The sequence below is a fragment of the Ambystoma mexicanum genome, chromosome 8 (assembly GCF_040938575.1).
Source record: "Ambystoma mexicanum isolate Mex_15411 chromosome 8, UKY_AmexF1_1, whole genome shotgun sequence".
NCBI lineage: Eukaryota > Metazoa > Chordata > Amphibia > Caudata > Ambystomatidae > Ambystoma > Ambystoma mexicanum.
Genome location: NC_090929.1, coordinates 950,372,246 through 950,397,966, shown reverse-complemented (window position 1 = coordinate 950,397,966; position 25,721 = coordinate 950,372,246). Strand labels below are relative to the sequence as shown.

Below are 25,721 nucleotides of genomic sequence, written 5' to 3'. Positions count from 1 at the left end.
CGGCTGCTGCTGCAGCTGCTGCGTCCAGGGTATCCAAGGCTACTGCGCCGTGTACCCGAGGCTCCCTACCCATCCCATCCTCGGGCCAGGATGGACCTGGGATTTAACCCGTGAAATTATTTGAAAGACATAAAGAATACTAGTAGCGAACAGCACAGTTAGCCCTGGTTTGAATCAGCAAGTAATCGAAACACGTGTAATCACATAGGGCACAAGAAAACCTTGAAATAAACTACAATAAGTGGAGTTTTTTCTGAACACTGAAAAGGGGGTCATTTGTCATCCTTTTCGGTAATATGTGAGCGCGTGGGACTAGGTCTATGTAGCAACCCAATAAGTTTCATTTTCATAAACGGAGTTGAGGAACCAAGTACTCCGTTGTTACTTTCCCATGCGACCCTGAGAAACTAAATCAGAAATACAGCTAAGTGCGCTGAGGTCCAGCATAGGATAACCCCAACCCAATAAGTTCCTCAAAAGATATACTGATGTATCAGAATAGAACTTCCCCATTGAACGCAGAGACTCAGTAATAGAAAGGTTCTCCGCTCGAAGGGAGTAGCCTTCTGCTCACAATGCAATCGCCCCATAGAGGGAAAGGCTCTGCATCAAAATGATCAGTTCTCGCTGAAGGCAGGGATTCTGCATCAGAAGTAACCCTGCTGCATAGCATGGGAGGCTGCAGCAGAACAATGTGGGCATGATTTTAAAACTTTAGACCACTGTCCTCTGACCCCTTCTTCAGTTTGTGTGACTTCAGTATTCCTGACTGATTGTTTTCAGCCATCTACTGTTTTCTGGCATTACATCTTGGACTCCTACTGATAGATCGATGTCGCTTTGGGACTGTCCAATATAAGGTACAAAATAAAAAACAGATTTCTAATCAGAAAATGTGACCAAAGGGGTGAGACTGTGAACCTACCCTGTTGGCTCATCCTGCTATTTTGATTATGGATGCTGATCACTATACTTTTTGTACTTTTTTATTCAAAGGTAAAAATGTAATTCCTATGACAAATAAAAGAATAAAAGGGGGGGTTTTGTCCCGACTGAAAAATATGTGTAGTATACCAGTAGAATGAGTCACTGTAGACTGTCTCAATGAATGGCTACGGAGGGTGGGGGACACTCTGTACACTGTGTTAATGACTTACACCTAGTGTGGTGTCCTCATATTAACTCTCAAAAAGAAGAGCTAGAACCCTGTGTTAGTGATTAACTGTCATGATTCCTGCCCCTCATGTCCCCAGCCCTCCAAGATGTGAGGCTGGAGACAGGCCATGATCACCTACATGGCCCTCAAGGGCCTCTCCTACCCTCCAAAGACCCACTTGGAGTCAGACTTGGCGCTTGTGGCACCAGACTCACTCACTCCCATAGGATAACATTGGGGATTGGACTTGTAGTGCATTGATGGGGACAAGATGGATGCCCCCACATATTTTGGTTCCCAGAACTGCATGTCCGGTCTAGTCTTTTGGGTGTGGTTCAGCCCAGAGGCACCTGGGATACCCAGAGACTATTTAAGCCACACCCAGGCTGAGAAACATGCTTTGCGTTTTCTGCACCTGCAGCGTGACAGTCACCATGTTCGGATCGGTCTCCAGAAGGCCTGCATCTTTCTTCTGCGCTCAGCTCCTGCAAGAACAAGAACACCGTTAGGAACAGCCTTACCTTGCGGTGCTTCTGCCCATCAGTCATCCCTCCTTCGGTTCTGCAGGCATCTTCGGCGGTGTCATTCCCATCCCGGCACGCTGCTTCCTAAGGAAAAGGGAAAAGAACAGAAAAAAGGTATTAGTAAGCATTCTGCAAATCTTTGCTTATTTTTAAATACTGTTCGAGCTTCAAACGCTTACCTGAATCCAAGCCACTCTGGGGGAACTCTGTCTCCGGAACTTCTCATCCACCTGCAAGAGGGAAAAGACACTCCAGGTTAGCGTGGAAACATCTAGAGGCGCTGCATACCACGCTTACCCATCGCATTCCACCACATTTGTTCTTCATAACCACCATCCACGCTGAAAACGTTGCAGCACTTAAAAGACACAGAAAAAGAACTCAGTTCAATGCAAATACGAAAGGGGTGCATCGCGCTCTCACTCACCTTCAGCGCTACTCATCTCAGCAGCATGACGCCATCCCCGGACGCCGGCCATCATCTAATGGAGGAAAGGAACGTAGTTAGAGAACTGTTCAAAAGATGCATTATACTTACCTGTCGGACTCTTGCCAGTGAAGTAACTAGGCAGCAACGAGCCCGCATCAATCAACTTGCCCCTGCGCTGAAGGCAGGACGGAGAGCACACTATCTAAGAAAACAAGGCCTAGTCTCCAGTCGAATAGTCTCCAGGGAAGGGTTTGAGGTCGTAAGAGGTGAGAACAGCTGAGTGATGTCCCCGTGGATACCGGGTGAGCGTTACAGAACGCAAAGACTCACATCAAAATCCACCTGGGCGTCATGGAAACGTCAGAAACCGACCAGTTAGCCCACATCTTGGAGCAGCTACGTTCCGAAGTACATGCAGCCAAGCAGGAGACCAACACTCTGAGGAGAGAGCTGATAGTAGCCAAAGAACGCACTGATGATTTAAGCCGGAAACTTCTCCAGTCACAAGCAGGACATGCACCATTGCCGGGAAGCGTGCCCTCGATGCCAGTGCCATCAGCCAATCCCGTTCAGATAACCCTTCCTGGGGCAGTTCCTTTGGCCCCGCCCGAACGATTTACAGGGGATCCGAAGAGGTTTGCAACGTTCATGAACCAGTGCCACCTGCACTTCCTTTGTAGGCCAGGGGCCTTTCCGAATGACCAATCACGGGTCGCTTTTGTGCTAGCCTACCTGAGTGGTAGCGCCGCGGACTGGTATGTACCCTTTGTGGCCCAAGACGATCCTTTGCTGCATGACTTCAGGGGCTTTCAGCAGGAGATGGAAAAGCTGTGTGCCCGTTGTACTCATGGGCAGGCATTAGACAACAAACCTCTGTCCCTACGCCAAGGGAATCAAGACCTATTAACATACATACCCATGTTCAATAGACTCATAGTTGAAGCAGAATGGCCAGTGGCGAAGAGAACCACGTTATTTCATCAGGGGCTACGGGGGGAGCTCAAGGATGTTCTCGCACAAGTAGTGAACCCTCCCAAAGACTGCTCAGAATTCATTGACCTCGTTGTTCAACTGGATCATAGGTTGCAGGACCAAAGAGCAGATCTTACCAGACCGGACCCTCGCCCTATGTATGTGCGTTCAAAGGACAATACTGCCCGAACAACGGAAGGTTCAGAAGAACCAATGCAAATCGGGGGGTCAGATCCCCCTTGACTAAAGTGGAAAGGGATAAAAGGAGACAGCAGCAGTTATGTCTGTACTGTGGAAGGTCAGGTCATTTCCTTAAAGAGTGCCCTTTGAAGCCACTGAGGAGGACGGTAGGGGCCAAGGACAAGGAAGATACCATCAAGGAATCGGAAAACTCCCCAGCCCGGCAAGTGTAGGGGTCCACTTGTCGAGCGAAGAAAGTGAACTACAGACCTCCCATTTTGCACTATCTGTAGTCTTGATCAATCACCAACAACCATCTTGGATGCACGCAGTAAGAGCGTACATAGATAGTGGAGCTGTTGGGAATTACATCGACCAGGATCTTGCGGCAAAGATGGGCTTCCGTTATGCCCTAAATCAACCACCGATACTGTCACCACGGTCAACGGCACGGAAATAGCTTCTGGTCCAGTATCCTAATGCACTGCAGCTTTAACCGTTCTGTGCCAGGAGGGACACCAAGAATCTATCGTTTTCGACCTCATTAAGGCACCACAGTTCCGGTTGATTTTGGGAATATTATGGTTGGTAGCTCACAATCCTCGAATCGATTGGCGAGCAAAAGAATTGGCCTTTCCCGAGACTTGCGCCCACACATGTTATCGCCAAGAGAAACAACCAATAGACACCAGAACCTCCACGCTTGCGACTGTGGTAATCGGCAACCTACCAAGTGAATAACAGGACTTTGAAGATGTCTTTCAGAAAGAACACGCTAATACCCTGCCACTGCATAGACCATACGATTGCCAAATCGTCCTCATACCCGGCCCACAAATCCCTTGTGGGTGAATTTATGCACTCACTGAACCAGAAAACCAGCACCTGAAGGCCTATCTTGACCAATACCTGGCCAACGGGTTCATCCGTCCCTCGAAGTCTCCAGCAGCAAGTCCTCTATTCTTCGTACCGAAAAAGGAGGGGGGCATATCACCTTCTTCGCGTAAAACAGGGGTACGAATGAAAAACAGCTTTTCGCACCAAATACGGCTTGTACGAATATCAAGTAATGCCCTTTGGCCTTTGCAACGCTCCTGCTGCATTTCAATACTTCATGAACGATGGCCTACGAGAATTAATTGATGTCTGTGCTCTAGTGTACATCGGCGATATCCAAGTATATTCCGCATCAAAGCAGGACCACGTTAAACACGTCCAATTCATATTGGAGAAACTCTGTCAACACCAGCTCAACGCCAAGCTCGAAAAGTGCTCATTCCACGTCTCCAAGTTGGAATTCCTGTACTTTATTCTCAGCCCGAATGGAATCTGAATGGATGTACACAAGGTAGATGCTATCCTGAACTGGCCATCCCCAAATTCATTCAAGGGGGTTCAAAGTATGATGGGTTTTGCAAACTTCTACCGCGGGTTCATCCCAGTATTTTCACAAATTGTGCATCCCATCACGTCATTACTAAGGAAAAGCAACAAAAAGTTCCAGTGGACAACAGAAGCCGAGGAGGCTTTCCAGGAACTCAAAGCAAGATTCACATCTGCCCCAATCTTACGCCACCCTCGCCCTGATCTCCCATACCTGGTGGAAACGGATGCCTCAAGCATGTCTATGGAAGCCGTCCTCTCACAAAAGGATCCCGAAACGGGCCAGTTACACCCTGTTGCCTTCTGGCCGCGTAAATTCACACCCCCTGAACTCAATTACGCTATCACTGACAAAGAACTTCTGGCCATTAAGTCAGCCTTTAAGGCATGGCGGCACTACCTCTTGGGCCCCAGACACACAATCACTTTAATAACTGACCACCGGAACCTCCGGTACCTAAAAACGGCAAAGGCCCAATCCTCACGACAACTACGTTGGGCTCTTTTTTTTGCTGAATATGACTGCGTGATTACATTTCGACCAGGGGTGAAAAACGGGAAGGCTGATGCCCTTTCACGTATGGGGGTGGAAGAGCAAGGGTATCAGACCCCTGACCCAATAGCAATCATCCCGAGTGACAAGCTCCTAGGAATCACAGCAACCATAACTCAGAAAGAATTACACAAAGAAATCCAAAACCTGATGAGTCTGGAGCAATTACAAGCGTGGGGTGCACAAAGAGAACATTACATGATAAAAGATCAGTTGCCCTACTTCAGGAATCATTTATTCTTACCAAACCAAGAACTACCAGAACAAGTCATGTCCGGTTATCATGATTCCTTGATCGAGGGCCACCCCGGAATCGCAAAAACCCTAGCCAAGGTAAAATGAAATTATTGGTGGCCCACGTGGCGTAAAGACATTATCCAATTCATCCTATCTTGTGGAGTGTGTGCTCAAAACGAGTCATCCAAGCAGAAACCGGCTGGGCTATTACAACCATTGGAAATCCCACCAGCACCCTGGCACACATTGTCCCTCGATTTTATTACTGACTTACCACCCAGTCAAGGGTTTAACACTATTCTTGTGGTGGTGGACCTATTTTCAAAAATGGCACATTTCATTCCTCTTAAGGGGCTCCCAAATGCTTCCACTCTGGCAAAGGTATTTATTGAAGGCATCGTACGGCTCCATGGGTTTCCTTCAGTTTTGGTCTCAGACCGAGGTACTCAATTCATATCTAAGTTCTGGAGAAAATGCTGCTCTAATGCCCAGATCGACATCCGGCTATCCACCAGTCACCATCCGCAAACGGATGGTCAAACTGAGAGGACAAATCAGATGCTCGAGCAGTATCTGGGTTGCATGTTACACCAAGCTGAAGGAAGCTGGTTCGACCTATTATGGATAGCTGAATATGCTTATAATAATTCCCTACACACCAGCACTGGGCAGACACCCTTTTATACCATGTATGGCAGGCACCCACGTACTTCTGAGTTGGACGTTCCTACAACCCTGGAAATGCCAGCAGTCAAAACCTTGCACACGACCATTTCTCAAACCTTTAAAAGGGCAACTGAACACCTACTTCAAGCTAAGAATCGCCAAAAGAAGTTTGCTGATCAACACCGAGCCAAGGCCCCCAACTACCAAGTGGGAGACAAAGTCTGGCTGGTGTCTAAACACGTGTCCATTAAAGGAGCCCGACCTTTCCGTCCAAGATACCTGGGTCCATTCACTGTCACCTCCGTGATAAATCCTGTGGCGGTCAGACTAGCTTTGCTGTCAAACATGCAAATTCATCCTGTGTTCCTCGTGTCTTTCCTTAAACCTGTTCAAGCTGGGACCCGGGTAGCAACGCTACCGCAGCCAGTAGTAGTCGCCGGGGAGCCAAGGACATCCTAGATTCAAAGTACGTCAGATCCAAATTATACTACTTAGTAGACTGGAAGGGGTATGTTCCATAAGACAGGACATGGGAGCCTTGTGAGCACATCCATGCACCTCACTTGCTTAGACGATTTCATCAAAACCATCCAACCAAACCAGGACCAGACAGAAGAGCCACCTTGAGAGGGGCCTTGGGGGGGGAATGCTGTCATGATTCCTGCCCTTCATGTCCACAGCCCTCCAAAATGTCAGGCTGGAGCTAGGCCACAATCACCTACATGGCCCTCAAGGGCCTCTCCATCCCTCCAAAGACCCACTTGGAGTCAGACTTGGCGCTGTGGCACCAGACTCACTCACTGCCATAGGATAACATTGGGGATTGGACTTGTAGTGCATTGATGGTGACAAGATGGATGCCCCCACATATTTCGGTTCCCAGAACTGCATGTGCGGTCTAGTCTTTTGGGTGTGGTTCAGCCCAGAGGCACCTGGGATACCCAGAGACTATGTAAGCCACACCCAGGCTGAGAAACATGCTTTGCGTTTTCTGCACCTGCAGCATGACACTCACCGTGTTCAGATCGGTCCCAGTAGGCCTGCATCTTTCTTCTGCGCTCAGCTCCTGCAAGAACAAGAACACCGTTAGGAACAGCCTTACCTTGCAGCGCTTCTGCCCATCAGTTATCGCTCCTTCTGTTCTGCGGGCATCTTCGGCGGTGTCATTTCCATCCCGTCACGCTGCTTCCCAAGGAAAAGGGAAAAGAACAGAAAAAAGGCATTAGTAAGCATTCTGCAAATCTTCGCTTATTTTTAAATACTGTACAAGCTTCAAACGCTTACCTGAATCCCAGCCACTCTGGGGGAACTCTGTCTCCGGAACTTCTCATCCATCTGCAAGAGGGAAAAGACACTCCAGGTTAGCGTGGAAACATCTAGAGGCACCGCATACCGCACTTACCCACCGTATTCCACCGCATTTGTTCTTCATAACCGGCATCCACGCTGAAAACGTCGCTGAAAACGTCGCGGCACCTAAAAGACACAGAAAAAGAACTCGGTTCAATGCAAATACGAAAAGGGTGCATCGCGCTCTCACTCACCTTCAGCGCTACCCATTTCAGCAGCACACTGCCATCCCCAGACGCCAGCCATCATCTAAGGAAGGAAAGGAACGAAGTTAGAGAACTGTTCAAAAGACTCATTATACTTACCTGTCGGACTCTTGCCAGTGAAGTAACTAGGCAGCAACGAGCCCGCATCAATCAACGCTCCCCTGCACTGAAGGCAGGACGGAGAGCACACTATCCAAGAAAACAAGGCCAGTCTCCAGTCCAATAGCCTCCAGGGAAGGGTTCAAGGTCGTAAGAGGTCAGGCTGAGTGACGTCCCCGTGGATACCAGGTGAGTGTTAGATTAACATGTGGTGTTATGTCCTCGTATTAGCTCTAAAAAATGTAGGAGCTATGACACACTGCGCTGAATCCTTAGCATTTGTGTAAGTCATATTTATTCTTTGTAGTAAACAATAAACTAATAATAACAAATTCTATATTTACAAATTGATACACAAAACTCATAGAAACAAGAGTCAGGAAGTGAAGAAATATAAGAATGGAAGTCAGAAAAATCAAGACAGTATAAGCTAACATTCAAAATAAATAATTAGCAAAGAGCAAATTGTACGGCGTGGTCTGCACATTTAGTTCAGCAACATATTCTGACCAGAACCGAGTCTGTAGACAACATCATCACGACTTCGGCGGTAACCCTTAAATCCGGTGGTAGCGCTATTACCGCCGGACTTAAGGGTCCGCCGAATCAGGGCTTCGGCGGATTTCGCCCCAGCTCTGAGCGGCGGGAAATCCCTAATGGGGAATGGGGCATTCCTGAATTGGCTCAGTGGGGAATGGGGACTTACATTACCACCAAACTCGTGATCCGGCGCTATTAGCGCCGGGGAGTTCGGCGGTAGGGCTAATACCGCCCGTGCTAATAGCGTTACTGTTACCGCCCAAGTCGTGATGAGGCCCAAAGTCTCTTGTTGAATATACAAGGGTTTTGAAAATGTGAAGTGGGAGACTGTCCTATTGGCTGAAAACAGTACAATAAGGAGTAAGTGTTTTATTCATAACAAATTAAGATGTCGTTTTTAGTAGGTCTCAGTGTCGTTTAGGTCAACTCGGGGTTTCTATGACAAATGACATCCAGACGATACATTAAATAAGGTGGAGGGAGTCACTAGGTAGGGCTGCTTTGCAAATTAAAAAAGTTGTATTGAGGAAGTAAAGGGGGTGGTGTAAGCGTAATGTAAAAGAACACAGACCAGGACAATGTCTGGGGACAGGCCATACAGACCATACATGAGAAATACATACAAGACATAGGGATAGTATTTGGTGTGCATGTATGATTGTGCAATCAACGTTACGGACTTAGGGCCCAATTCATGGAATTTTTTGCATTTTCAAGGTGGCTTTGCACTGCTGAAAAGTGACTTTGCTCTACCAACACAAACCCTGTGTTTGCACGGTTCAAAGTGACTTTGCACTACACAAACACATTTTGCACAGTTCCATGAATCAGGGTTTGTGACGGCAGTACAACATCACTTTTTAGCAGGGTAGAGTCACTTTGAACCGTGCAAAAAAATTCCATGACTCGGCACTTAACAATTATGAAATGTTCATTGCGTCACACTGAAAGTCAAAGGGGGCTGATTAAGTGCGGTACATGTGGAGGGTGGAGGGCTGCATCAAGGAGCAGTGAAAACAGTCTTTTGAGAGGAGGGGTGGTAGGGTGAGGGGGAAGAGGGAGAGGGGAGCTGCAGGGGTTCCGGTAGTGTCCACTTGGTAATGGAAGAGGCAAGCTAGGTTATGTGTGGGGAGAGTATGGTCCAAACAATGCTTCTGTGGTTTTCCCCCAGAGAGTGAGCAGGGAGAAAGTGTGGTGGGCAAGTTACATGGATGCAGAGAGATCTATTTCAGGACTCCACTTGCAAAAATAACAGAGCAAAGGGGGGGAGTTATGGAATGTATTAATTTCAGACTTCAAATATACAATGTACAATACAGTAGCTGCTTATGTACAGGTTACATGCCGCACTCCCCCACAAACTTTTCAAGGTAAATAGTTTATGTCAAAATCAATGAACTTGTAAGATTCTTCGCATTGATATAATCGCACTGATGTACATTTTGTACTTTCCCAGCAGGCTACCATTCCACATGGCAGATTTCTAGCATCACGACAAACAGTCGACAATTCTTCACATTATTGAATACTTGACGACTACCATTTAAGTAAGCATAAGTCTACAACAATCTCAAGGCAGCTTAAGGTGAGCAACCACATTTTTTGTGTGGAAAATAAAAATATTACAGGGCCTGTGGTAGCAGGCCCGTAGTTATGGTTAAGTTGCTCAACCAATAGGAAGAGCACTTTTTGGGCAGCTTATAAATTCTCCCCCACTGGACGAATCCTCACCAAACTGCAAATAATGTATTTGGCCCCTTCGGATTGAATGTGTGATTTTGAATGTGCAGCAGGAGTAGCGCCTTAGTCCCAAAACCGGGGTTTTGTAAATTTGGTGTGAATCCATCCAGTAGTTTTTTAAAAACAGCCAAAAGTAGGTACACTAAAATCAGTGATATCTGGGTACGGTCCATGGACTCACTTCCCTATCTGGTCTGCGGATGACCCCCTAGACCAGTCAGACAGCGGCGTGATATCCGTGGACATCATACGCTCCTGCTGATTGGTCAATTACAAACATGTTGGTGCCACCGACAGCCACCGGTGTAACAACATATTAAAAAACACATTGCACTTGTCAAACTAATGAAACAATCTCTAGGGTGGTGAGGGGTGATGAGGATGGGATGGGACATGGCCATAAAAGTAAAAAAACAGGCGTTTTTGCATCTCCGAAGTCTGCGAACAGTCCAGATGTTCGGGGACATCCGTACATATTTCTGCATTACAGGGTTGTTAAAAAGCAGGTTTGGGATGGCTAATCCCTTTGGCGCCACTCAATGAAACTGCCGAAATTTTGCACTTTCATGTTGGATCTGGAATGGATTTGCAAAGTTTGGTGCTGTTTTGCCAGGAGGGAGCGAAATCAGAGCGGGGGTCCCAAAATATCTGAAAGGCTTATACATTTAGTGCCATTTGACAAATCAGCACAAAAGTTTGCAAAAAGATTTCAGAGCCAGATATGCATGTGTTTGCAAAGTTTGGTGGGTTTTTGTCAAGTCAAGAGGGGGCAAAATCAGAGGAGGGTGTCAACATTTTTAGATGGTGTCAACATTTTTAGATGGCTACACCTTTGTTGTCATTTGACGAACGTGCACAAAAGATTTCAGAAATATTATAGACCCAACCTTCAATGTGCAAAGTCTGAATGGATTTTGTCAAGTGGGGGCTAAATTATATGACTATTTTATGTACATACATTTTGACACTTTAAAAAAATAAAACATGGATGAATTTGCAGCAAACTGAGGCAAGGAGCATTGGCAAGGACCTGAAAGCATGGCTTTGCATATGTGTCTGTGTTTTATTTTTTGAAAAGTGCCATAATGTAGGTCAAAATAATTGTAATATACCTTTGGTGACTGGGGTATAGCCTGTGCCCATAGGCAGGGGCCAGATATTCTGAGTCATGGCAAAAGGCCAGTCTGAACATCTTGACTTCCAGAGGTTCAAAATCTCGTTTTGATGTTTGGTTGGAATCAATCTCAGGTTAACAATTGGGGGAACATCATTTTCTGAGAGCGTTTTTCAGTAGAGATCAATTGATTTCAATAAGACCGTTGAATGGAGTAATTGGATGGCAAGTTCATACCTTATCCGGGGAGCCGGGAAGGATTGAGGGAGAGAAAGACATTTCCTCCAAAATACTCCTACTAAACAGTCCCATATACTACATGTTAGATTCTGTGCTGCCTCCGCCCCAAATGGCAGAATCAGCACCACTTTCTGATGATAGAAGGTCAAAACTGGAAACATAGAGAACTTCCCATATTTTCTATGCAAGATATAGGCTTGTTGAGCCAGAGTCCGGACTTTTGTTCATAGGGCATTTTCCCACTCATGATCATTCATAGATGAGTTAATCCAAACTCCTAGGTACTTTATAGTTTTGCCCTGAATGTGCTTAGTATATCCCAGGAATAAGGAAAACTTCTCTTTAGTTGGACTTTGAAGATTACAAAAGGATATGGTTTTGGTGTTAGCAGTGTTTATAATTAAACAATGTTCCTGGAACTAAAGAAGCAAAGCATTTAAGCTCTGTTGCAGGCCAACCAGAGTTGTACCTAAAAGTACAAGGTCGTCTTCATAGACCATCCAGGATACAGAGGTGGCGTTCAGAATTGGGGGATGGGTTCTCAATTTTCTCTGATAAAGCACCGAAAGCCTGACCTGGATCGACGTGACTGTATATAGGGCCTATATAGCAGCCACAAGGTCCGGTGGACAATTCCACATCTGTAATTTATTCCATAATTTTCCGAGGTCAACACTGTCAAAGGCCTGTTTGAGGTCTAGGAAGACTGCTTATATTTTTGTTTTAGATCAAAAGGATTCCAGTTTCAGTAAATTGAGTAACATGAGATTTATGTTAGTTCCTGCTCCTTTAACAAACCCAGCCTGTCGAGGGTCTCTTCTGTTGTTCTGCTTTGACCTGAAAGATAGTCGACGAAGTAGGATGGATGCAACATGCTTTTCCAACAGGTCTAGTAAAGCAATTGGATGATAGTTAGTAGGAGTTGCTCTATTTCCTTGTTTAAAGATTGGGATCAGGACAGCATTTTTCTATGAAAGTGGAATCTTATTAGTTTCTATTATTTTCGTGAAGAGTGAGACACAAAAATCTGCCCATGCTTCAGGATTTGTTTCAATGAGCTATTTGATAAGCCATCTGGGCCCGGAGCTTGTGACGTATTAAGTTGTTTAATTAAAGTCAAAATGTCATCTCTGTCCCATTCAATGTTACATTTCGTTGTTATGGAGTTGTCCGACGGATCCTTGCAATAGGTTCTGTTTGTATATAGAGTGGAAAGTGTGCAACCCATTTCGGCTTCGGGAACTGCCGAGGGAAATATTGGGGATATGCTATGTTTGTTGTTGAGTAGAGACCATAACTCAGAGGTATTTTATTTGTCAATTTTTTAAGCATCATCTATGCGTCCAATTGGCAGTGTTGTGCCTTGGATATTAGCAGCCAGTTTTTAGATTTCTGCTTTCTTTTTTTTATTAAAGAGGTTGCTCTTTTGAAGGACAAGATATTCGATATTTTTTTCCTGTGCCCTACCAAGTCAGCATTGTAAGCATGGGCTGTGGTAGAAGCAGTTTTAGATCTTTTAGAATCAGCAAATATATAATGGCTCAACATCCTATCATAGTCCAAGCTATTGGGCTGATTTTAGGGCAGTTTAGGAAATTTGCTGTCATCACCTCAACATCTAAAGAGTGAATTTGGAGCCTATTTTTCCCATTGGTTAGATTTAAAGTTGGTAATGTATTCAAAGTCAAGCCACGCTGATTGCCTTTCCAGGTTAATGTCAATAAACGATGATCACTTTTTAGAGTAGGGACAACCTTCAAGGTATCCAATTCAGGAATCAATTTCAAGGAGGAGAAGATATAATCCAATAATGCAAGCAAGTTTCTTTTTTGCCAGGTTGGAATATTAGGTATATCTTCAGGAAGCTGTCCATTTATGAGAAAAATGGACCTCGCTGTAATTCCTTAGCCCAGAGTTGGGCTTTCTCGGGGAGCATCTGGCTGGGGATCAGGACCCTAGTACTCTTGAAGAGATGGATGTTCATGTCTCCACAGATAATAATAATAATTTCAGATTCTTGTATCAAAATTGCAGATCATCTATTGTTGAAAGCACTGTCTTGATGAACTAAGCATTGTTGATACCAGCAGGATTCCAATGAAGATTACAAATTGCCAGGTGATTATGCGGCTCATTGCTCTGTGCAGTGTTCGAGATAACCAAGATTTAGGTAAATGGATTTGGGTTCAGCTCTTCTTGGACGTCCACATTTTGGGCTGATTTTAGCTAAGTCAGCAAGCTTGAACATGGTCGCCCGGATTTTCCTCTCAAGACATGATTTAGGTATGAGATGTACCCGTCACAGACTGGTAACATTTGTATCCATGTTTCTTGGAAGTAGATAATATCATATATCTGCAGATCCACTTTGCCTCCCAGAAACATTTGGGAGAATCCTTGTGTATTCCAACAACACAACGTCAGTGGTGAAACCACACAAATTCCTGGTTGCTAGTCTGCCTGTATCAGTGATAATCTTTGTTCCGCTTGAATATTGGCATAATTCAAATCTCCGCTAGACAGATTTCTCTCTTACATCTTGACTGATCGACACCCCTTTTGATCACCTGTGTCAAAATTCACTGACAGTTTGTAAAGTCATTTAACTTCCTCTGAGCGCCTCTTAGGAATTTCATCACTAGGTTGAGTAGCCGAATTTTGGGGGTTAGAGATTGTCCCCCTTTGTCTCAAAATGTCTTTAGTAGACACTGATACTGACTTGATCTTCTCTGTGGGTAAAGCTTTAAAAAGTTCAAATCCCAATGGCAAAAAGGCATCACTCTGTTCTACGATTGCTGTTTTAACCATGGTAGAGAAGAAATGGAAAATCACCCAATCAGTTTGTTTTTCTTTGATTAACTGGATGATTTTAATGTCTCTAGAGTCAATTTCAGTTCTGGAATGAAGTGAAGAAGTTTAAGCACGTTGGCAAGATTGAGGATCAAGCCATCTGGCGATCTCAAAATATGTTCAATTACCAGATTGTAGGGGAGCCGTGAAGATCTAGGTAGATCAAAATTAATTTGGTTTGTGCTTAATTAGTATGATTTCCATTGGCCCGATTTCTTTTCCAATTGTTCCTGGTTTTTGGCAGATAAGAGACTCTTTTGATCCAAAGTAGTAAACGTTTTTCTTCTGGATGCTAATAGCAAGTCAACGGCCAGTAGATTTTGAGGAAGTGTTGTGCCAAGCATAAGTGATGCTTCCAGGTCCACGTCTGAGATTTCCTCCTCTGAAATTTGAGAATTGGGGCTAGTAGTAGGATCTTCATCATAGTCTTCATATGATAAATAAACTGATAGATTCATGTCAGTGGCTCATTGTTCCAATTCTTCTTCGGCGATCTTATCCCTATCTGATTCATCTTCTCATAGTTGAGGTTTAGAGGACCTCTCCTTCTCATTCGCCACTGCTACTTTTGATGGCATCAGTAGATTCTCTGACAGGACTCCTAAGTTTTGTTAAAAGGCTCTTCAACCATTTGACCTAGATTTAGGACCTTGGTTGTTTTTTCGTTTTCTTGTCAATGGGTTCCTGACCTTTGGTAGTAGAAGATCGTTTTCCAAAAAAAGAAAAGGATTTCTTAGTAGATAAAGCTGGTGTCCCAACTACTCATGGAGTCTGCAGCAAAGAAGCGGCTGCAATACGGGTTGAAGTTGCAAAACTCGCTATGGCTCCATCTACAACAGTTAAGAGTTGGTTGGGATCAGAATGGGGGTCATGTGAGTCAGTACCCACTACTTTTGTATTTAGTGGGTGTTCAGAGGCTTCAGAGGTCTCTGATCTTCTAACCAGCAGGCGCACAGTTGGTAGAGATTCATTTCCTTTATTTATTAGCACGAAGGTGCCCTCACGTTGATCTTGCTAGACTTTGGTATAAGTCTGATCAAGTTCCCGTATGGGTAAAAATTCTGTGTTTGGGAGAGAGTTGGTGTCTTCTATAGGTTGGTTAGGGGGCATGGTCTTCATCGGGACACTAAGTCGTTCATGCTGTAGAGCATTCATCATGTCAAGGATTGATGTCATCATAGTTGATTTCTCCTTATGCGCACCCCTTACCAAATGAAAGAGCCTTGCTTGCCATAGTGACGTCAATTCAGCCTCTCTATGAAGGCGTGATTGAATTTTTGTTGTAAATGCCTCCGATTATATTTGCTTGGAAAGAATCATGGCTAAGAGTGTCGACTGGTCCTTCATAGCATCCCTAAAGGTCTCATATAGCTTTAGAAAAAGGGATAGGGAGATTGTTAAGGCGTCCATCACAATATTTTGCAGGTCCATCATAGTTGCTGGAATGGACACCATTTCTGGCTTTTCTTTCTTAAATCTCGCTGTCTGTTTGAGCCTCTCAATCTACAATTATCTTCAATAAGGAATTCTTTAGAAGAGGTAAAGGAGCTTGTTCATTGGAATGGGGGCAGATCCATGGGCATTATACAGTCCACAAATACTTCCGTATCCTGAGGCATTGAGGGGATAATTTCGGTGTCTGGAAAAACCTGGTGAATTAATTCTCCCAGTACTTTCAGGTTCTGGTTTGAACAAACATTCTTGACCAAGAATAGAGATGCCACTTTTGGCTAATGAATAGTAGAAAAGGTAAATGTCGAAGTTAGAGGAGGTTTACACTGGCGGTCATTTTGAGGTGGGGTTCCAAAAACTGCATTTCTTCTTTGCAGACTATTAATCAGGGCTTCAATTTCCACAATGTAGAGCAATAGTCTCGCCGCCTGCACACCAGAGACTTTTTCAGATATCCTTGCTACATTCAGAGCATGGCAATCAACAAGAGCCCCTCCTTCATCAGTGACTGTGACAGACTCCATACAAGTAGAGTTTCTAGTCAAAGGCAACCTAGGATTAATCAAATTATTCCCTTTCATGGACTTATACGTAGTGCGCAATTCACTCTGTTTGTCTCCGTCTGATTTCTTCAAGATGTCAAATACACCAGACGACAGACTGTTTTTATGTCGAGTTTCAGACAGCGGTGCAGCGACAGAGGGCGGAGTTGGTGAAATTAGTAATGGAACATACAAGAGATTGCAGTCCCCCAAAGGTGTATCATTGTGGGGAGATGATGGAATGTTTAACCGGGCTTGATCTAGGGGCTGAGCCTCTTCGAAAAAATCTCCTTCTTGAGGAAAATTGAGGCTAGAGCCCCAATAATCGCTTGTTCTTGGTAAGTTACAGTCAGAGGTAATTGGGTGAGCAGCATTTTCCCCTCCAAGATCTAGAGATTCAGTAATTATTAATATAGGCTTCTCAGTCTCGCTCACCTTCATCTGTATGAGAAACGTCTGTCCCATGTACATTTCAGAGTCTAACATTTCCAATGATTCCAACTCCATCTGGGGCACGTTCTTGCTTTGAGAGCCAAGCGGGGGAGCCGCTGACCTTTTCAGCTGATTCTGCATCCTCAGGCCGGGTGCAGCCATCAGGTTAATGCCCCTCTCATCCTTCCAAGTTAACTCCAGTTAACTTGTGCGCCAACTCTTGCGCCAGCACTTCACACCCCGGAAGCTTTTTTAAACCAGCAGGTGGAGGAGGCAGGTTAAAGGGAAAGGATTCCCAAACAGCACAGCAGACACTGGATAAGCAAAGAATCACACGCTGGTACCACCAGTTAACTCATGCGCCAAACCCTCGCACCGGCGCTTCACGCCGTGGAAGCTTTTTTAAACCAGCAGGGGATGAAACAGGTTAAAGGGAAAGGATTCCCAAACAGCACAGCAGACACTGGAAAAGCCTGCTTTTGCAAATCTGTCCTATGTTTTACTTTTTTGAAAGTGTCAAAAAGTAAGTACAAAAAATAGTGATATAACTTTTCTGCCTGGGGAGTGGGCCTTGCTTTCGGCAAGGACAAATGTCTTCTCTGATTTGCCAACTGGGGAATGTGGCATGGCCAAAGTCCACCCACCTTGGATTGTGGAGAATGGCCATGCAAACCGTGACCACTGGACATTGGTCACATTATGAGGGTATGGTGGATACTGAACTAGGATTCAAGGGAGGTGCAGTGGATAACGGGTGATTTGGTCGAGCATCATGCCCTAAGCAATTCAACCATGATTTGAATACTCACCATGCGCTGCTTAAAACGACACACATCAGTATGTGTTGCAAAAATATATTTGTTAAAGGAAGCTTACAGTTCTTTCATATATGTTAAAAGAGGAATTATTAATAACTTATATACAGTGATGTAACATCATGAAACATTTTATTATGCCATGATTTTTCATTGACTGTAACATTGCTCATGATACATACAGCCCTGACGAAGAGTGTCTGCTCGAAACACGTGTCAGCTACGCAAATATTTTTTACAAAGACAATCAGGATTAATACATGCCAGCAAAGCTTTTTATTTCGAAATTTAAAAAATGCACAATTCTTATATGTGCAATTGAAACATACAATGGGCCTCATTACGACCCTGGCGTTCAGGGTTTAATGGCGCCGTAAAAGGTGTTGGCGCCGTTAAACCCTTAACGCCTGATTATGAGGTCCCTTTGCGGGACCCAACCTTAACGCCTGCTTTTAGCAGGCGTTAAAGTAGGGTGCCGCAAAGGGACCTTGGTGCTAAGTACGGTGCCGCAATTTGCGGCACCGTACTTAGCGCCTTCCCCATTCCCAATTAGCCCTATGGGGCAAAAATGGGAATGGAGAAGGGCCCATGGTGAATGGGGAATTACCGCCCCGCCAACCTTGGAATGGGGCGGTAATTCCGCCATTCACCATGGCGGACCCCGGCATGGACCATGGTGCTAATAGCACCATGGTTTAGCGCCGGGGTTGTAATGAGGCCCATTGTGTGTATTAACTTTGCTTACTAACCTCTTGATTTTGTTCTAAACTGTATTCTATCCCTACTTCGTGGTCAAAGTACAAATATAGAAAATATTGCACCATTCTCGGAATGTAAGTAATTATTCTTTGTCACCTCGTTGTGAGGCGCCTGGTGTGACATTGTGTTAGCACTCCATTTTATCAGTTTATGGATGTGCAAGGCAGACACACCATTTGTTGTTTCTAGTGCCATTTCTATTTGAACTCTCACTGGCAGCACAGTTGACTGGGTCACTCCCAATCTTTTAATGTATGCATACATAGCTGAAATTACAGAGAAATGCAGGTTGCGTGGTCAGTGAAGCAGGGATAGCGTGGGGATCAGAGATGCCTCGTCACTATCTTGCAAGTTAAGATTGAGCCTAGTCTTAAATGACTCCACTGATCAACTGGCTGTCATGGCCAAATACAGAGTATTACAGTAATCCTGGTGAAAGTAGAGAGATGGAGAAGCTGTGAAAGGAGGCAGAGGGTGCAGGGCACAGGGCACTAAGAGATGTAGATTGCTGAAGGTGGACAATATAGAGTGATGCAGCCAGAAAGGTAACATGATGCAAGATCATGGACAGATTTAAAGAGTAGCAGAAGAAGCTTAAAGAGGGTGCAAATGTGTATGGCGAGCCATCCGGCATGGTGTCAGTAGATTGCAGTCGGGTTGGATCTGGGTAGCTTGTAGAGGGTATGTATAACAAAGTTGAGAACTTTGCTTTGGGGAGTGAAGCAATAGAGTGGAAGACCAAGGAGTAGGCTAGTCCATTATTCCAATTTGCAGAGCACTAGGGTAGAGATCAGAGTTGTTGCTGAGTGATGAAAGAGGTGCATACAGATCGTCCGTATGTTGAGAAGGTTAAGCATGACTGTTGTGGCAGTGGTCATGATTAACTAATAGGGCTAGATTCTCAAAAATAGAAAAATGTGAAATTTTGAAATGCACTACAAATATGCTATAAATGCAACAGAAATAGATGTGCCTAATTTACAGTAGTGCTCATCTCATAAATGCATCAGCACATAAAAGGAGATCAACATGTGTGAAATAGATGCACAAAGTGGATGGAAGGCAAGCAAGGAGACCAAATTAAGCGTGCAAAGTGACCACAGAAACGAAATAAAAAGACATCAACATCCTCAACCCTGACCACAGGACTTGCTCCCAAAACATCCTTCAGCATTTGCCTTTATCATAATGTGTGCTCAATCAAAGAAGTTCACATGTCACTCCAATCACAACTAACAACACAGTAGAAAATCCCAGCACAGAAAGGCAGGTACACATCTCGGAAATGACCGATTCAGTAGGCATTAGCCCGCCTTACTGACTGATGAGGACGAGGAGGACGAGGAGGATGAGAAGGGAAAGGATATATAGAAGGAGGATCACCTTATTTAAACTGCCAGATTATGAGGTTAGCCAGAGGAACCACTCCCCACCCATATCATGCTCGCGATGGTGAGTGAGTAGGAGGAGGTCCTTAGCTCAGCCACAATGCAAGCCCATGCCTTATCACCATTGGTGCAGGTACTGTCAATAGGTTTCCCAGGGAGGTGTGGTGCCATTTGCTGTACTCCTGTGGCCCTTGTACCCTTGACAAACACAGAACACTTGTACAGGAAATGGGATAACTGTCATTCCATATGGTGTGTGTGGTGCAGCAAACATCATCCTGAATGTGAATGCTAACTCTCTGGGATCAACACAACAACTGTATCTACTTGCACTCCTACACAACATGTCAATTTGAGGCAGGACAATTTGTAGAGGTTGCTGGGTAGGTTCAGACACACCACAGTTGATGCACACCCATTCACATCATGGATCAGGACACCACATGATGCTTCTCTTAGCTACAGGTGATGGTGGCTATCCTCGGAAAAGACACCTACTGACTTCTTACAGAAACCCTGTGACTAGTGCCAAGCAACATCACAATGAAGCACATGCATAAACACAGAATTCCTTTGAGTGTACATTTGCTATGCTGAAGTCACTTCTAAGATGCATGGGCCACTCACAAGAAGTGCAGTTTTATGCCCTCCTGACTGAATGCAACATGATGGTTGCCTGTGCAGTGCTACTAAACATAGACCTCAGAGGTGGCCTCCAAATAAAGATATGTGCAAATATGCATCGAAAAACACCTGTCCAACATGATTCAGTCATTGAGCAGAGAAACGTGGCCACTGCCCTACAGTATGACCTGAATGTGAAATATTTCAACTGTGACGTCATATGTGGCAGACCGACCCGCTATCTGTGATCCTTGTGCTTCTGTGCCTGTTGACCAATGACTATAACTCACATACAAAGGACATCACAGGCCAGCCAATTATACATTGTCTCAGGAGGATAGCTCAGGGGCAACATGCTCGCCTTGGAAGTAAGACAACGTGGAGCAACACAGGTTCGATCCCCGGTCTGCGCTTAGAAACCTCGGGTAATTAAGCGTGTTATAAATAACCAATTATAATAAATAGTTGTTATTATTATTATTACGATGTCGGATTGGACAAAGCATGGAAGCAGACTGAAGGATGTTTGTCAACATCCTTTGGGAACTCTCACTGATTCCCACTGCGCTGCTGAACGATATGACAGACAATGCAGCATTCTTACTTCCCAATCAGTGTTTGCGTCATCAGTTACATGAATAGAGTATGGCCCTCCCATTGAACTAAAGGAAAATGTTCTCAATGACACAGATGACATTGATGTTCAAACACAATGTATTGGGCTTAACACTAGGCATACAATGAAGACAATAAATATGACAGCAAGGGAATCAACGGTATAGCAAACAGAGAAGTGACCTCAAGTTTGACTAGACCATAAAGTCATTTCGGCTCATGGCACATACTTATTTTACGACTAGTGATCTCCCTTTGTTGGCCTTACTCTTTTGTGGAGGTGATGGCATGATGGACACTGTTGCATGCAGCAATAACTGCAGGACCTTTGAGGCAACACTCGAAGTAAAGCTCTGAATACAGCCAGAGACCATTACGGCCACATATCCCTCAATCGCTTAAGAGATCCTATTCACCGCTTCCTGACATATTCTTGGCATGTCGGTGCAGCTGGAGGCATATCTGCCTCTGTGCTATGTGGTGCATACTGCTTAGTAGTTTGCCTGGTTCCTCCAGGGTTGTCCTAAAATCCTGCTGAGTTATCCAATGCACCACTAGCTTCAACCCGGAATCCCATCTCCATGGCCTGCCTCCAATCCACAATGACCCTTGCGATGCACCAAAGGTCTTCACCCAGGTGCTCCTGTTGGCAGTCAGCTGGGTGCACATTGTGACCTGGTGTTGTTTAATTTCCCCCTCCCAGGTGGTGTATGCAGGTGTGTGTGTGACCTGTTTGTGACTGCACCCCCTTTCCCCTGGGCATCTTGGTTTTTACCCTTGCTGTAGCAAGGCAGTGGAAGTGGTGAATGGGGTTTGCTGAACTTTTCCTCAAGTGGCTGAGTTTATTCTCCTTTGGCTGCAGAGCTCCACACACCCACATCGCCCTGTGGTTCAGAGGTGGGTCTATCATCAGAACTGGCATATCACTTCCCTCACAGGGTGGCGTATCTGGGTCCATTTCCCTGGCATCATCCTGTCTTGCAGCATGAGTGATATGAAATTGTGCATTTGGCCCACCCACCAGATGAATCGATTGCCATCTGGAATATGCTGTCACTGTGCATGGTGAACATTCCCCGTTTTGATTGAGGGGTATTTCAAGCCCCTTCATACGTAGGCACAAATAACTGTATATTACATCAGGTATCTGGAATATGTTGTCACTGTGCCTCATCAACATTACCTGTTCAGAGTGAGGGGTATTTCTAGTCGCTTGTGAGGAGTCCAGAGTACGAGTCAGACACAACAGCACGATTTTGTGTCTATAAACTTTTATTAACTAAAGAAGGGTTGGATAAATGCCTATCTTTCCCTACTGATGTGAGGGGGTTCCCTGCCTCAATAAAACTAACAAAGGGAGCAGTCAGGATGTCAAAGTAAAAGGTTTGCTGTGGTGTGTACAAAACTCGAATCTGACCCTCACACTTTAAACATAACAAGACGTGATAGGGAGAACTTTTTTGGTCACACTATTAAGGCTTTAGCCTAGTAGATCAAACATAAAGTTCCAACGTGACAAAACAAAGTATAAATGTTCAAATGTTCCCAGAGAAACAGGAAGGAAGGACTTTTCCCATCCCCTAGAATATTACACAATGTTCCAGCGCTGAGGCTTTCTAACAATTCAAATTGCTTATGAAGTTCAGCAGTGTGGAACTAAACTGCACGAAGAGAGCTGTCTAGGCCACCCACAGCGGGCAAAATCTTTATACACAAACACATAATTTGCATACACACATTTGATTTTTTTTAACACCGTACAAAAGCTAATTGGTGGAACTATGTCAGTCCCCTCTATCCAGGCATACATTAAATGATTGTAATTGGTTCATGCCATTGTGGCCCCCATTGTCCAACACCGCCCATCAATACATCACAAACCTTCCCACAACCCCCAACAATTACGTTTCAAAGCATTACGTGATTGTGCTGACCACCAGAACATTATTCATCTGCCATTGGTCAGTTCCCATTGAACACACAAGACAAACTGAGCTTGGCAAAGGGAAGACATTCACACGGTATCCATCCAATGAGGTGATGCGCAGACATCAGCAAGGACACAAAACGCTGTTGCACCCTATGGACACCAAAACCTCCCCTGGTGATTGTTTATACATTGCTCATTCCCTCGGCACACTGCCCTCTTACCATGACCATCTGCCAACGGGTGATTTGAAACTGCGTACCCCACTGTGGTTTAAATTTCATTTTCCTGCATTTAATTTTTGATTCTCTACACTTCCCAGTGAGCACCCTGGTGCCTTGCTCGCTGGCCTTGAAAATATCTACTAGTTCCATTCCCCTGTGGTTACAATCTCCTCAGAACTGTCAACTTGCTACATTTCTCCAGCACACTGCTGTAGCTGAGCGCTTGAGAAATTCACGTTTGCCCAGTAAACAAGGCCATTGACTGACACATGTTTTACTTACCTGTGGCCTATACTCCACATCGTGCTACATCGTGCTACACTAGCTTTTCTACCCACTACCCATGATCCTTATACCTATCCCCCTCTGTGCCCTCTGCCCCATACCCCACTCTGTGCCTCCAATCCCACTCTTCCTGTAAGTGACTTCACTGCAGCACTGCAGATAAGTCAATGCCTAGTCTGGGATGCCCAATGGAAGCCCTTATTTATATATTTTTATGTCAAAGTTCTTTAAATCTGGATGATGAACCCTTATATAACGCCCCTCTCTTTGAATTCCCCTCACCTCACTGAGCCAAGAAGTAGGTTTGTTTTGCAAATTAAAAGGTTTATTTGAAGAATTAAACAATATATATATCACACTTTTCTGAACAAAAGAATATCTCAATAGCACACTTATGAATATGGACAGTAATCAACAAGGGGTAATATTACAAAATTGACAATCTCTTTAATCATTTAGGAGTATGAATATGAAGGATACTGTAGCAGAGAATACTTTATATGATTCAAGGAACTGCAATAATGGGAAAGAATGCAACACAGAAAAAGACTTAATATGATTTCAATCAAAAGATAATATGGTCACTTTTTCCCCTGTGACTACTCACTCCCCCCCTATGCAATATGAAGAGATGGAAATGAGGGCACACAGGTTTCAGTAATACAATCAAGTAGGCAGTTCACTTCCAGTTCCCCCCAGCAAGTTTAGAGAAAACATGTATGATTTTACAACAGGCAAAAATACTTTTGAATATGATTGCAGTGAAGGTGAAAAATATGCTATAATGATTTTAATTCACTCATTCAGGATGAGTGATAGTTACTTTAGATTGGTTCAGGTCAACACTAGCAATGATTCATGAATGATTATCAAAATGAAAATGATTTTCAGCAATTGAGAACAAGAAGCAGCTGTTTTGACAGAAATGAAATTGAGCCAAATTGTAATTCGCGGCAATTTTTCTGCGTACGTAAATTACGATTACGGAAAAACTACAATGAATTGGAATGTCGCTTTGGGTTTGTTGGAAAGCTTAGAATCTTAGCTTTAAAATGACAGGACACGCGGTTGAAAAGTTACGGAGGTTTTTGTGAAGATCGATTTTCAGAAATAAAGTCAAGATTTCCAAATGACAGATCGCGCTTTACAGCTTTGGAATCAACAGGATGGACACAAGATTCTATAATGCAGTTCTGGACAGGTTAAAATGGATGGAAGGGGATTGCTTTAAACTAAGAGATTGGTTATGGACAGTTCTAGACTAGATACTCACTCCTACCTTTGGAATGGAATGGGCCTCGTCAAAGATCTGGTCAAGGGGTTTGGCTTTACTCTCACCACCGGACAGGTCTCAGGCCCTCTTGGTTCTGCGTTCAGCACTGCACGGCGGTCTGCGGCCTCTTGAACTGGATCTGACAGGACTTGGATTACAGCACTGCTTTCTGGGTCTGGACCTGGGATCTAGCACAGGGTTCTTAGCTAGAAGCAGACAGCTCAGCCCGACTGTTGAATGTGAGAATCAGGTTTGCAAAAGATTCTGAAGCCTGCTGAACAGGATTCAGCTTGTGGTTTAGGCCTCTATGCTTCAAGGTTCTAGAGTTTGGGTTCTAGAGTTCTGGTCTCTGGATCTAGATCTGGAGTCTGGGGTCTCTGTCTGGATATTGTCTGGATCTGGTCTGGCAGAGTGCTTTGCAGGAATCAGTGAGTAGTGGAAAAAAGAGTGTGTCTTATCTGTCCTAAACAGTCTCTTTTTATGTGTTTCCAAAGTGGGTGGGTAGGCTGCTGCTCTATGCCCATCCCCCTAAGGATTTGATAGATTAGAGGATTCTCTGTCCCCTGACTGGAGAAAGAATCAGCATGTCACCCGGTGTCATGTTTATGGCTTAACTGAAATCCCTCCCCTTTGCTTTTACAGAGAAACAAAATTTTACCCAAAAAACATATTTCCCAGATACATAAGTTGTTCATAATACATATACACATCATAAATTACTTAAGGTACATTCTTGTCCAACTCTGATCTTCCTAAGAGCTCTAGTTCATAAATGACAACTTATTTGCGCTTTTGGTGGGTTTCCCAATATTGGTTCTGCACCAAATTTTACAAAAACATGCATATCCTCTCTGGGCACATTCCTGTAAATTCGTATGTTCATAGCAAAAACACTGCAGCTGCAATATTAATAATTCCGGGGTTTGGTCTCAGAACATCACACAGCGTCCAGCAAAATTGTGGGTGAATTTTTCATTTTAAGAATCCCAAAGTTTCAATTTTTTTTCACCTTGGTAAAATTTGTTATAGACAATTTTTTAAAACATATATTTGCTGGGCTACCTGAATCCAGAATGGTTTGTCCCCGCCCCTAAATCTGACTGACTCAGAGGGTCACATGTCTTGTATCTGCCAGAGCAGTTGTT

General features: G+C 44.4%; 1 long non-coding RNA gene across 1 annotated transcript in view; it reads left to right on the top strand.

Moving 5' to 3' along the window:
* The window catches only part of LOC138473699 (uncharacterized), a 133,951-nt gene that overhangs the window by 40,067 nt on the left and 68,163 nt on the right, over positions 1-25,721 (top strand). The window lies entirely within an intron of this gene.